This window comes from Lagopus muta, chromosome 1 (assembly GCF_023343835.1).
Source record: "Lagopus muta isolate bLagMut1 chromosome 1, bLagMut1 primary, whole genome shotgun sequence".
Classification (NCBI taxonomy): Eukaryota; Metazoa; Chordata; class Aves; order Galliformes; family Phasianidae; genus Lagopus; species Lagopus muta.
Genome location: NC_064433.1, coordinates 45031166 through 45044488, shown reverse-complemented (window position 1 = coordinate 45044488; position 13323 = coordinate 45031166). Strand labels below are relative to the sequence as shown.

The following is a 13323-nucleotide window of genomic DNA, read 5'->3' as shown; positions in this document are numbered from 1 at the left end:
AAAAATGCCTTCAATTGTCTGAGTTTCCATGGAGGTCTGTGTGGGGAAACGTGGTCCTTCAGGACAGGCTCTAAAGCATTTACCATACCATTTTACATAGAGCTAGCAGCTCAGATTACATCCAGATGGGGAAGTGGCGTGGCTGTGTAATTCCTTCAGCTGAGTCTCCCAACTGCCTGCCTGCGCTCTGCTGGCTGGAACGGACGACTGGCTTAATTGCATTGCCGTATTGCCACTTACTTGTACTTGAAATAGCCACATCCTGTTAAGTAAGTAGAAGCAGGAGGGATAGATTTGTGTGAGGTGGAACTAGGAAGGCCTGGTAGCATCTCACATTTGAATTATTGGGCATCTGAGGACGTATGAACTCTAGCAGATGATCTTCCTCTAGTTGAGTAGAAATGGTTCAGAATGGTCTCCTCCATGATGCCTAAAGAGATCAAAGTGTCACAGCCTTCACTTCAGTTGGGGAACAAGTAGTTACTTATTTTCAATTACTGAGCATCATTTCTTCCGGGCATAGTAGCAGGGTTATGTGTAGCTTTTTGTTATCTCCCTGTTTGTGACTAGTCTCTGAGAGTGATGTGTTCATGTCTGATGAAAAGCCAGACATACTTGCCTGCCCATACCAGCACACTGATCATAAAAGCATAGAATATCCTGAATTGGAAGGGACCTGTAAGGATAATCAAGTCAAACTCCTGGCTCCACACAGGACCACCCAAAAGTCAGACCACATGTCTGAGCATGTTGTCCAGACACTTCCTGAACTCCATACAGTTTGGTGCCATGCCATTTCCCTGTTCCACTGCCCAACCATCCTCTCAGTGAAGAACCTTTTCATGATATCCACCCTTATCACCTGTTGTTAGCCTTTCAACAAAGAGCTAGAACCCAGTTAGAAAGCTGTGTTCCCCATGCAACAAAGTAACAGAGCCATAAGAGGGTATTTGTGACCCTCTAGGGATGCTCTGTGCGGGAAATATACCCCAGTAATCAAAACAGTGGGAGTCCTGCTCTCAGCACTGGGGTCACACTGAGCATTGCAGAAAGCCTCATTATGGCTATTCTCTGCATTAAGAACAATTCAGAGCAATCTGAAACAAAATCCAAGTGGGAACAACCACATTTGCCTTCTGCTTTCCAGAACCAGAGGCAAAAAATGATTCCTTCAGGAATTAATGCACTGGATATGCTGATGGTTCCCTCTGCTCTCTTTCTGCATTTCTGCTGTGTTTGTATACTGTATTACAATTACATACAAATGAGTTTTATAGGGACAGATTCCATTCCTGAATATTTAAATAGTCAGACTGGGGTGCTATATCTTGTTGAACAGATATGAGATTCTCTTTGTTTCCATGCAAAGGCATTGAAAGGGAGTGGAGAAATGCAAAGGAGAATGTGGAAAGATGAGGAAAAACCCACCTGGAAAGGGCAAAGGGAAATGGAGAGCACTCCATACACAAGCCTACTTGGCTCATGAATTTAACATGTGTGTAATGTTTCTTACAAGAAATCATGTGAGCAATTTAAACTAGCCCCTAGGCAAGCCTAATATGAACAAGCTGCTCTGAGACAAGCTACAAATTGCAGGGCTTAATAAAAAAGATAGGCCAGAATGAGCAAAGCAGAGGATAGCACAGGATTGGGAAAGGACTAATAATAATACCATAATATGAAACAAAGTCTCCATAAGCAGGTCTTAATAATATGTTATGTCAAGTTAGTAGAGACTGAAAATGAGACATTGGATAAAAACCCTGCAGTTTGGTGTGTAAGTTGTATAAGTTATCCTGATATTCATTTTGTACCCGTGGAGAGTGACAGAGTTCTGTTAGCTCTGTTATACCACTGCTGTCTTGCACTGTGTCCCTGCCATTAGGTGTCACCAGTCCACAGCAGTAGATTCCTGAGGAAATAACTCCTGAAGGTCTGCCCTAATATTGCAAATGTGGTATTCCTTTCTGAAACGTTCTTTGGCAACTCCTACAAAAGCATCTTCCTGGGTAGCAGAATAAGCTACTGCACCAGAAAGAAATAGTCTTGGATGAGACTGGGCAGAGCCCACAGTTTTGATTTAGTGGCTCATAAGACTGAGGTTCAGCTACTGGGAACATTCAGCTGCAACACATTAAGGGCCTGACATTTGAGGTGCCTCAATGGCCCTGCTCCTTGGTTCATCCTTCATTCATGGCTGGGACTAAACCTTTACTAGTGTCCCCACTGGGCAACCAGCCAGCACATGGTATGGTTTGGCTCCATGTTGCTCACATATGTCTGACCAGGCCAGAGTTAGTCCACCTGCAGGCTCACAGAGCCCAAAGTGAAAATGGCACTAGCACTACTAGCTTTGGTTTGTGGCTAAAATGCAGCTATAATTATGCTCTCTCTTCTCTTTGTGATGTACAACAATGCTGTGACTTCCCCACAAGGAGAGACTATGCTATAGAGAATGATTAAACACTTAGTAATAGATCAGTTTTGGGACAAGCAAAACAGATTTTGGAAACTACAGCAATATTTGTTAACTGGTCCCCATTCTGGGGCTGGCCAGTAATTTGCCCCAAAACAACACTTTATTCAAAATTTTTCACCATGAATACAAAACAGTGGCTGAAACATCCACACCATCTGCATCAGACCAGCACAAGCCCAGTTTTTAACATAACCTTCAGCAAGCCCTGCACACTGCTGGCTCATAGCTGGTTTTTGGCTGTGCGAGACCCTGCACCCAGCTCAGCAAGGTAAAGGCCAGCCCACAGGGGGAACATCCCACCAGGTTGATCCAACACCTTCAAAACACCAGGATTCACAGGAAATCTGTGGTAGAAGCCACCTTGTAGCTGGTGTTTGCTTTGGGACACAGACAAGCAGCTGAAGACAGAACATGAGTCACAATGTGGCGTTAAAAATATTAACCCTCATTGCTGATGGTGCACTCTCTGTCACGCTAACTGCGGCCACGATGGCCTGAGGCCATGCCATCAGCTTCCTCTTCTTGGTGCTAGGAGTGCTGTGCTGGTCTGGCCAAGTGTGAGATCCCCATGGCAGCAGTCTTATCCTGCCTACCACCTGCCTCCCACCACAGATGGAAGCTGAAGTGACCACTGTCCTCTTGGCATCTTCTTGTTTCTTCAGTGAATTGTATCAAAACAAGCTGCAGAGGCCCTACAATTTGTATAGTCCGTACGCCCTTGAGTGGTCAGGCAGAGAAATGGGCTGCCCAGGGAGGTGGTTGAATCACTGTCCCTGGAGGTGTTCAAGAAATATTTAGGTATGGTACTAAGGGATGTGGTTTAATGGGATTATATTGGTGGTAGGTGGACAGTTGGAGTGGATGATCTTGGAGGTCTTTTCCAACCTTGGTGATTCTAAGATTCTATGACAAAGGCTTTGTAGTCAAAATTGGCACAGCAAGACAAAGGGAAAAGAATCTGCCATCTTGTGAAAATTTGGAAATGAGGCACAAATCCCAAGTCCCACTGGGAGCCTGGGGCTGAGCATGGATGTGAATACCATTCTCCAGTATAGAGTCAGCAACTAGGATAAGCCTTGCTCTGAGTACCACCAGTCTCTTCTAGCCACCACTGAGCCCCATCAAGTGTCCTCCGGGGTTTGCAGCCTGCCAGGGGCTGCTCTGGGGATATAGCTGACTAAGGGCAACCAGGAGCAAACCTTGCCAAGGGCCTCAGCACCTATTCCCTGTTTAAAGAGAGCAGGGCAAGAAAGATGAAGTGTGGGGCAATTTTTCCACCTGGTGTATTGACACAGGTTATAGAAATTTGAAGTTTGTAGATGTCAGGAGTTGGTAGTTGCATCCACTTGCAAATGTTTTAAAAGTGCTGTTAGATCAGTCTTAGACTCTTTTGAGTCTGTTTATACTCTGTTTATACTCCCAATGCCCACAGCATCCTGTGACAATGAGTTTCATAGTCCTCTTGGCTGCATCTGATTCATACACATACAATTGCATGAAAAAAAAAAGCTTTTTGTTGTTGGTTTTTTTGTTTGTTTGTTTGTTTGTTTTGCTTGCCTGCTTGCCAAAGATTTCATTGGGTTCTTCCTCATTCTCATTTTATGAGGAGTGATAAATAACCATTCCCAGTTCATCTTCCCAGACCACTTGTGACTTTATAGACATCTATATTAAAAAATGTTTAAAAATGCATTCCCTGAGCTTTCATCGATGTCCTCATGTAAACCTACAACCTGTTTCATATTACTTCAGTTGAAACCTGCCATGGCTATTCTCCAGATTCATATTTTAGCAACAAAAGTAAATATGTCCAGCCAAGCCTCGTGCATTGTCTTATGCATTTGTCTCTCAATACTGCTTTTTTACTGCTTAGTAGGAAATATTTATTCAAAAGAAAACCTGGATGAATACTCCCCTCACCAGACTCTCTCAGATACTCAGGGTATCTGTGGACAGGGATTTGAGCCACAGAATTGCCAGCTCTGAGATTTGTTGCCTTGGAATAGGCGCAGGGCAAAATTATACATTAAAAGGCAAGCTGAAATGAATGCTTGCTGTATCTGCTGAATTTTGAGAGCAAGGCTGTGCAGTGTGAAGGACATCTGCAGGATTTCTTTTTTTATGATACATGTTTTGGGCCCCAGAGGAAATAGGGACTACTCAGTACCTCTGTGCTTGCTTGTTTGCCCATTTCTAGGGTGTATTTTGTGGATGTTTAGCCTCCCTCTGGCAACCCACACGCTGGTGTAAAACTTAGCTTGCTGGCTAATGGAAGCAGGAAGGGGAAAGGTGCTGGGCTCGGGAGCTGGGGTGAATGCTGCATTCTTACCACATCCAAAATCCTTCAGTGCTGACTGTTTGCTCCCCTGGATTGCAGAAGGTATGGGTGCAGGAAAGTCTATCTATCTGCTAGCCTTGACACTTCCCAGATCTCTTGGCCCCCTCAAAGGTACAGAAGGGACACCAGCCCCCTTGGCCACTCTGGTGTGCCTGAAACCAGATCCTGACACACAGATGGGCTGCCTGGGACTTCAGCCAGAGACGTGCCGAAGTCATGAACATACAAGACAAATGTATCTGAGTATGTCTTCTGAAGAGGCCTCTCAAATTTATTATTTCCCCTGAGCGAGGCCATCTGAGCCAAATGACAGGAGCTTCTGCCAAAAGGAGCCATCTATCCTTTTTCTTCAGTCCAAGCCATGCAGTGCCTGCCCAAGCGTCCTGGTGAGGGCAGGAATTCCACCAGTTACAAGCAGTATTTCCTAACATGCCTGAGGGCTTTCCTGCCCTTCCATGCTTTTCTGGTACAGCCAAAATTTTCAGCTCTAATCTCTTGAGTTTTCTTGAACCTTTTTCTCTGCTAAAGATGGTCCCAGACAAATCAGTAAAGACCTTCCTTTTGGTCATGTGCTGAGGTCAGCAAATAATCTGTCAGCCTTCAGCCATATGAACTTAACCAGCCTGAGGCAGTAATGATGCAGCACAAGGTTTTCCCTTGAGTGAGGGATGTGCCCCACCTATGTTGGCAGGGAAGCCAAAAGGGAGAGGTCTGCAGTTCATAGCCCTGAATAGCTCTGCACAAACACTCTCTTTCTTCTGAAGAAGCCCTTTCTTCTGGATTCATGGCCTTTCCCCAGGAAGTCTTACTTCACAAAGTTGGAGATATTACTGTATTACAGGTATCTTAGTGGACCAATCTTGCTTTGCTGAGGTTATGAATGGTGGGCCAACACTTCTGCTAGGGGCACCACAGCTATGGAAAGCTGGATGGATGATGTGCTCCATGGGGTTTTAGAGAAGAGAGTGCCACACGAAGAGCAGACTTAATCATGCTGCATGTTATGCAATAAGCTGGGGAACAGACAGGAAGCACTTCTGCCATGAAAAAACAACTGTGAGAAAAACATGGAAGTTGCTGCTGGCATTGTGAAATTATGTGACCATGTCTGTGGTCATTGCCTCCAGCTGTTTTTAGGTTTGGGGCATCCCCACTCCAGACAAAGAGAGAAGTTTGCTGGCACATCTATTTATGGAGTTGTATAACCAAGATGTTATAATCACAATACAATTGTGTATAATCAATAGATATCAAGATGTTATAATTGCAATATAATCAAAAGAGTAAGGCAAAGCAAACAAGGATCACAAAAGAGAATAAGTAGAAGAGCTTACCCTTGGGTTGAGCTCACTAGAAGATACCAAAGAGGAGGATCTCCAGAAGAGATCCTTCCCCTCTGGTAGCCAGCTCTTAAATAGGTCCAGGAGGGGTGGAGCCTGGCTCCACCCCTTCTGGCAGCACAGGTGAATTGCCTTCACCTGTGCTCCTCTGGCTGACTCATGGCTCACCTCAGGTGATCAATCAGAGGTTCAGGCCGTGACTCAGCAGTTCCCATACAGGAGTCTATGATAAGAATGTTGTGCAGGCTATGGTGGTGTGCCTGCCATGAAGCTGAGAGGTCAGAGGAGAAGGAATAGCAAAAATGCCTAATGAAAAGCATTGAGGAGAGCATTTCATCATGGCTAAGTAAATAAACTGTGAGACTCGTTAACCAACAGCCTAAGTAAGGAGAGGCAAAGGCACACCTGGGTTTGAGAAATATGTAGAATAACAAAGTATGAATAAAGTGATTGCTGTAGGAAGAAACATCTTTGAAGTACTTCACAGAGAAGCAATGCAAGACTCACCATTCAGTGATTTAGAAGAACGACTTTCTCCTTGTCTCTTTTGACTAATCTTTGGTTTCTTTTTCTCTCTCTTTTTTGCTTTTCCCTTCTATAACAAAGTGTCACGTAATTAAATCTCTTTCACTGTTTACTGTGGAAACTACAGACATAACCCAATACGGAAATAACTCAATTTTCACAGCTTGGCCTCTAGAAATTGAAGCCAATGTTGCTGCCAGGCAAAGCCTAACACAAGGGTCACAGGAACAAATTCTGATTAAAAAAAAAAAAAAAAGTGTGATTCTTCAGTGCCAGACAGAAAGTCTTTGAAATTCAGAGGGACTCATTACACCACGTAAGCAAGTACAGTAATATAAACATTGCTCTGACGCAACGTCTAAGTCTTCAGATCACACTCAAAGTCTACACATAAGAGGGGACAGAAGCATAAAATCAAATGGTTTATAAACATTTCCACTACTTGGTGCTGTGTTAATAGGAGAATTCTGCAGAAAATCTGAATGTAGTAAACTGGGCAGAAGAAGTAAGCTAGCCTTCTGCATCCTTGTAAATATATGAGGTACAGAGAGATACTGTCACACTGACCAGGAAGAAGGAAGTACGTGATTACATTTTCCTTCCAAAACCCTAATGGTAGCTTTTGCTATTTAGTAAATATTTCTTCTCTGCTCTACTTTTGAGTAAAGGCACCTCTGGAAGAGATGGAAAGACTTCTGTTTTTTGCCAAAGCCTTTGGGTAATATGGTATTTTCTTGCACAATTACTTAGTTTCTGCTTATGTTCATCCTCTGGTTTGCATTTCTGCTCTGAAATTGGATGTAAGGGATAATTACATCTAGATAATTACATGCAAAAGGATTGCACATCTTACAGAGGAATCAAAAAGGCTCACAGAAGCAAATTCAGGTAAAAAGAAAAAGGATGGGGAAGCAAATCCAATCTAGCAATCTAGAGTTGTAAACTATTGGGCTGACAATAAACTCCAGGGCCTAGTTACTGCATGTTACACTGAAGCCATTGCTTCACACGGAAGCAGGAGGAGATTGATGTATTTCTGTGCATGTGGGTGGGAGCCAGCATCAGATCCAGGAACAATTAAACATCGCTCTTACCCCTAAAACAACACCATGAGTTTATCCAGAGGTCAGTTTGTATTGATGGCCAGGGAAAAGGTCACTTAAAGCTGAATCCTATAAAAACAGACATGAAACCACCTCTTGGAAACCTCCAGATGCTAAATAACAGAAATAAAAGCCCCTTTTGTGCTTATGGAGTTTATTCTGCATGAGGATAGCATCCAGGTTCTGTTCAAGCAAAGCACTTACGAACGTGCTTTGTGTTAAATATCTATACCATCCCTTTTGTTTCAGTGGTGATTCTCCAATATTTAAGATTTAGCATGAGCTTGTTTCCTTGGTATCTCAAACCACAGAAAGGGGCCAAACACTCAGCAGCAGATGCTTTAAAAGGAATAATATGGAAGGATTATGAAGCCAATAATAGCTGTAGATACCTAGAAAACACAGGCAATTTCTTTGCATCCTACAATCTGTCTGTACATTAACTTAAGCTATGTGTGCACTACAATTCTCAGATGGAGAAGGTTGCTGTAACCACCATTGGTAAGTGTGAATAACATGGATACAAAGAGGAAGTGTTGCCATCCAAGAGATTTCAAAACCTTTTTCAAGGAAAACGTTTGAAAAGCAAACAACAAAATGCTGAGCAGGCGCAAATTAAGAAAAGATAACTGCATTGCATGGATTGCTGTTGGAAACTGTTAGCGGCACGATGGCACACTGAGGATGTCAAACTGTACACAGCTAAATAACAGCTTCTAGAGAGGAAAATAAACTTCTCACCTTGAGTGGGTAAAAATGAATTGTGTGTTGAAATGCAAATAAAAGCTCTCTAAATTACAGTTTTAATGTTAGTTACTTCATAGTATATACCAAAATTTGGGTTAATGTCTTCAAATGTGCATCATGACTTTTGGATGCTTAAGTTCTGAAATAACTGAGACACTCTATGGTACCTTAAGCAGAGTATCCAAAAGCTCAAGCTCCTCATCCTGGTGGTGTCAGCTGTGCACATGTCTAGAAACATGGAAGGTTTTAAAAACAGACTGCAGAAGTATTTAACAATCAGATAAGGAGTAGGAAGTGAAAAAATTACAAAAGAGATTCCTTCTGTATGAAAGGAAGGATGAGGGCAATTATGTTTAACAGACCATCTGAAATGTGGAAATGCAGCTGTATGAAATGTTTGAAGTCTTCTGTGGTGACAACAGGACTGAGAAACACTCCTCAGAAAAAAATAATCCAGCAGAAGTAAAATAGGTCTTCTAGGCCTTCTGAAGCTGCTCAAAAATAAATAAAGGATAAACTATTAATAAAACGTTGTTTAAAATATTTCCCACCTGTCTCAGGCTCCATTATTATCCATGTAGAAAAAGCATAAAGTTCCCTGCAAATCATTACGCTTGAATAGTGATAACTCAATACGTTAAGAGCTAATGGAGAAACAGCGGACAATTAATTTATCCATATTATAAGCTAACATAGAAAGAGGCCAGGCTAGTCTGAAGGAGTCTGGAGGAGTCATAAAACTTCAGTATGCGTTGGGATTGAATGCCTGATGCTGGCCTGGGTGGCTTTTGATTGGTGGGTATGGGAGCACTGCACCTGGCTTCCATTAGTGTTGCTGTGCTGATCTGAACAGGGCTGCAGCAACGTGCACCACCTGGAGATCCAGACCTGGAAAACGGACACGAAAGGGTTCGATCATTCACTCCTCAGCAGCACGTTGTGCTTGCAGACCCCACATCATGCTCTGTGGGAGATGGCTGCTCCTGGAGGCTGGGGACGCCCTGCTGCCACTGCCTCCAATGGTGTAAGAGATTATTTTTTTATGCCAGTGCCTCGAAGCTTGCTGGGGACACATATGAACGAGTCCAAGCAAGTGCTTGACCAGGGTTGAGAAATCCTGTGTCTGGAGAACACTGATAGACAAGTCCTGGGCAAGGGTTGCAAAATCCTTTGTCTGAGGGACACAGACGGACAAGGCCGGGGCAACAAAAGAGAGATAAACTGCAGATCAGTGGCTGGGAAGCAGTCTTCTGTGTGGGCTTATCTTGAGGGAGACAGCCCCCTCAGGGGGTACTGCACATTACTCTTACCCAGTGCCCAGGAAAGCCACGTTGGAAGAAGAAGAAGGATAAATAGAGGACCTACAACCATGACAGTAGGTTTTCTGGCAACAAATTCCTCATGAAGAAGAAGGGGTTTTCTGACATGGGAAGACCTGCCTCTCTCCCTGCTGGAATTGCTCTGTGCTGCACCATCTTCCTGCCTGGGGCTGGCCATGCTATTGTTGCTCTTCCCCAACAGGTTCCTCACAACATGATGCCTGCATGCTGAAGAAGCAGAACAAAGCTGTCTGCCATCAGGTCTCTCACTACAGAATGCCTGCATGCTGACGGACTCTCCTGGGCCTGCTACCTGAGTCCTGCTGCTTCCTCCCAGTCTCACCCTGCGGCTTCTTCCTGCTACTTGCTCGCTGCCCAAAGCTGGTCATGCTGCTGCTGCTCTCCCCCTGCACTTTTGCCTCGGACCATTGGGATGGCATGCAATGGGACTGCTGCTGGATCTTGGTGGTGACTATCCCCACTTTATGCAATTCTTGCTTCTTTCCTATCCTTTCCATCACCCTCCTTTCCTTCCCCATCTCCCTGATTAAGATTTGTAATAAACTGGTTGGACCAACATTTGAACTGTTGCTTCTTAATCTTAATTAGAGCGAGACAAATGGGTGCAGCCCCACAGTCCCATGTGAGGCAAGCAGAGATGGTGGCAGTGCCCATAGACCAGCTGTTGTCCTTATGCAGATGTTTTCCCAGGAGCAGATCCAGGGCTAATCCCATCATAGGGCTGGTGGGGGGGCAGACAGGGCTCTTTGTGCTCAAGGAGGCTGCAGTGCCCATTAGACTTTGAAAATACTGAATTTTACAGCCTCAGAGAAACCCTTTTGCTGCACATCTTATAACACTAAGAGAGGGTGGAATGCCCTTCAAATAGGCCTGTTGTTCTGCATTCACTACAGAAAAAACTCCTGCCTTTCATGGCATTTTTGTCATCCCTTCTGCCTTTGTGATTATCAACCATTTTTTGAATCAAAAGAAATAAAAGCCAAATAATTTTATCAAAAACAGCAAGCCATTATTTCAGGGTTACTTGTTTCTTGCTTTAAATGTGCTCACATATGAAGAAATACAGAACAACCACAGCTCTGACCATTGCAAAATTCGGAAGTTTTGGTAACAACAGACAAACCTTTCCTGACTGACACCCACACAACACAGTACAACGGCACCCAATGTGGTGCATGTCTTCCTGGGTCTGTTCTTTCTGTCAGTCCTGCAGAGCATTTATAGAAATGCTTTTCTTATTCTGCTTTAACCGATCTCCCTTTATTGATTAGGTTCTTTCTGAGTGACAAAGCAACTAGCATGTTTTTGGCAGCTCATTATGTTCATGTGTCTCTTAGAACAATTAATTGCCAGAACTTATTTTCAACTTGGCTTAAAACATGAACATATTACTCTCATTTTCAAGTTTAAAAGGTCCCTTGGAGAAACCAACAACATAAAACTCCCTAGTTCTCATGAACCCGTGTTTTCTCATTCCTAAATTGGAGAGGTGTGGATTTGAAGGATGGACTGTTCGATGGATTAGGAATTGGCTGGCTCGACGCAGCCAAAGGGTTGTTCTGTGCCAGGGCAGAGGCCAGTCACAAGCGGTGTCCCTCAGGGAGCAGTCTTGGGACCAGTGCTCTTCAGCATCTTCATCAGTGACACAGACGATGGCATGGAGTGCACCCTCAGCGAGTTTGCAGTTGACTCCAACTTGAGCGATGCAGTTGATACATTGGAAGGAAGGGAAGCCATCCAGAGGGACCTGGACAGGCTGGAGAAATGGGCCCACGGAAACCTAATGAGGTTCAATAAGGCCAAGAGCAGGGTGCTGCACTTGGGTCGGGACAATCCCAGGGTTTTTTTTACAAACTGGGGGAAGATCTCCTTGAGAGCAGCCCTGTGGAGAAGGACTTGGGGGTCCTGGTGGATGAGAAGCTGGACATGAGCCAGCAGTGTGCACTGAACGTTTGGTAAGGTGAAAATGGGCCAGCCTTGTAAAATCCTTCACGGCACCCTTCCTTTTACCTTTGCCCATGCTTCAAGGAGACTGGTTCTCTAGGACTGTAGAAGCTGCACTTGTACAGCAGCTTGTCTCTTGTGTAGCTCTGCATGTGCCCTGCATAATGTGAACACAGGAACCCTGACTAAGCAGGTCTGGAAGTGCTTGCAGGATTTTTTTATGCCTGCAAAGCATTATCAGCATATTTCTGTTTGTAAGGAATTACTCTTCTAATCCATTATCGCCTTATGACAGCTGAAATTGCCTAACTTGATGCCAACATATATGAGCTACTAAATGCTTCTTAGATCTTATTTTGTGGTCCATTCTCAGCTTTGAAATAAACAGATAAGCACTTTTTTTCAGCTTCCAATGGCATGTGTGCAGATTTTGAGAAAGGGAAGAGGGCATGGAAGAATATTTAGACATTGCAAAACAGAGATCAGTTTTTGTTCCTTCTGCAATACACGCAAGCAATAGGCCTGCTGAGATCCCCTTCTTCTCCTGCTGGGCTGATCTCAGTCGGTCTACTTGGATGCTCTAGAGCAGGTTTGTGCGAAGCTCCTGTGTGCTTGAAGAAGATGCTCGCCTCTTCCTTGCATGTTGCTTGCATTGTCCTCTCAAGGCTGCACCCAGCTGAGGCTGTGAGGTGCTCCAGGTGCCCCATGGCCTTTGCCTTGCTGTGCACCACAGTTTGAGGGTTATGCTCTGCAGCCTGCATTTCACACCCGTGGGTTCTGCAATGTCCTGCCAGGAACAATCACCCTGCATTGCCAAACCTTGTGTCAGAACTAATCTTCAGTCTTACCACATTTATGTCCAAAAAGCAGACTCACTGTTCATGTGCAATAGGTTAATAAGCAATGCTTCTCCTGAGCGTGTGATTATTTATCTCACGTTTGCACAAGCCTGGGTGCTTGGTGGTTTCCCACAAATCAAGCACACCAAACAGCACTACCTATCTATGCTGTACCCGTACACAAAACTTGCACAGTTAGTAATTTTTCAAGTCCATCCTCTCTACTATTAATTAGTCATTTACATACAACTATAACACCGCTGATTCAATATTTGTATGCATTCTCAGGGGAAGGGCTTTCACCTGCAAAAGCTGTTTGAGCTGTTTAAGTACAAAAGTACACTCCCACACACTAGTTCAGATAAGTAGCTGAGCAGGCTGTACCACAAATCAGGCAGTCCATCCAGTCCTGACAGAGGTGGACAAAGAGGACTGGAATAATTTTCTTCTGTACATATCTGTTTCCTAAAATTGGGGTACTGTTCCAGGAGGCTTTTATTTTTTCAGCAGCCGCAGCCTTGATTTCACGAAGAATTACTTTTTACATCGAAGGGGAAAAAAAAAATTCGTACCTCCCCGTCGGGGAATCGAACCCCGGTCTCCCGCGTGACAGGCGGGGATACTTACCACTATACTAACGAGGAACTGTACGAGAGGCGTTCTCGCAG

The 13323-nt window shown here is 44.2% G+C and overlaps 1 non-coding gene across 1 annotated transcript; it reads right to left on the bottom strand.

Annotated features, from left to right (window-relative positions):
* Window positions 1-13227: 13227 nt before the first annotated feature.
* On the bottom strand, window positions 13228-13299 carry TRNAD-GUC (transfer RNA aspartic acid (anticodon GUC)). The gene has a single exon. It is a non-coding gene; the product is annotated as a tRNA-Asp (tRNA).
* Window positions 13300-13323: the final 24 nt, after the last annotated feature.